The sequence below is a fragment of the Brassica napus genome (assembly GCF_020379485.1).
Source record: "Brassica napus cultivar Da-Ae chromosome A1 unlocalized genomic scaffold, Da-Ae chrA01_Random_10, whole genome shotgun sequence".
Classification (NCBI taxonomy): domain Eukaryota; kingdom Viridiplantae; phylum Streptophyta; class Magnoliopsida; order Brassicales; family Brassicaceae; genus Brassica; species Brassica napus.
Genome location: NW_026013893.1, coordinates 26,560 through 27,620, shown reverse-complemented (window position 1 = coordinate 27,620; position 1,061 = coordinate 26,560). Strand labels below are relative to the sequence as shown.

At 41.6% G+C, this 1,061-nt stretch overlaps 1 pseudogene; it reads right to left on the bottom strand.

Moving 5' to 3' along the window:
• Window positions 1-6: 6 nt before the first annotated feature.
• Window positions 7-686, bottom strand: LOC125593854 (annotated as a pseudogene).
• Between the last annotated feature and the right edge of the window lie 375 nt (window positions 687-1,061).

The window sequence follows — 1,061 nt, the reverse complement described above, 5'->3', positions numbered from 1 at the left end:
ACTCAGAGGCCCACGACCGTTGGAAGAATACGGATCTTTTACAGACTGGAGAGCTCGAGTAGTGTAGTAGGAATGTGTTCCACTAGTTGACCCTCCATACTGAGCTTATCCCTTCAGTGACATCATGTTGTCTTCCACATTGATGTGGTCCCTTGGGACCCTTTTAGACTTTCAGCTTTGCCAGGTATCTAATCTCCTCATCATCACTGTCTTGTTCTGGATCCAACAGACGTTTCTTAAGACCTTGTTTTCTCTTCTCAGACATCGATGCTCCTCTCACAGCCTCAGAGGGATTCACTCGAGGTCCGTTATCTCTCCTAGACGCATAGTTTTCTGCACATTGGTCTCAAACATTAGGGATGAAACAAGTTACAATAAACCAATTCATAACTATTAAACAGACAAGAGGTGTGTGTTTTTCTACCGTGGATTTGGTATAAATGCTTGCCTCTGAGTTGGTTGGATAGTACGAGTAACACCACCTCCAAGCTTAAGCCTCAGTTTCAATGTGTCAAACTTGGGTTATCTTCATTACTAGGAGAAACGTTTGCCTGTGTTGAGGCTGGCTTAGAAGTTAACTATGAAAGCTCCTTTAACGTCGCGGGGTCGACGAATCAAAGGGCTTCTCTTTCTCTTATCCATAAAGCCGTTAAAGTAGAGGGAGAACCTTCAGAGGCTGGCTCCATAATCTTCAAATTTCAAGACAGCTTGAAAGAATTAACTGCAGCAGAGTTAGTTAGTAGTTAGTTAATAAACAAAGTGTTTAACAATAACAAGTGGAAGAAAGGTCACTCAAAGCAATTTTCAGACAAAATAAAAGCTTCAAGTTCTGTTTAGATATTTCTAAAGATTGATTGAAACTGAGCCTACGTGCTTTGGTAGTAGCAGCACTAGCTTTAGGAAATAGAGACAGCATTCTCAGATTAAGACAAAACCAAAGGAACTGTGAAACCAGAGAGCACATAAATAGCCTCACATCAACACAATGAGTAGAAAAGAAAAGAAGAGAGGAAGAGAGCTTACGTTACGTGCGGCGAGACGAAGGAGAGGAAAAAACCTAG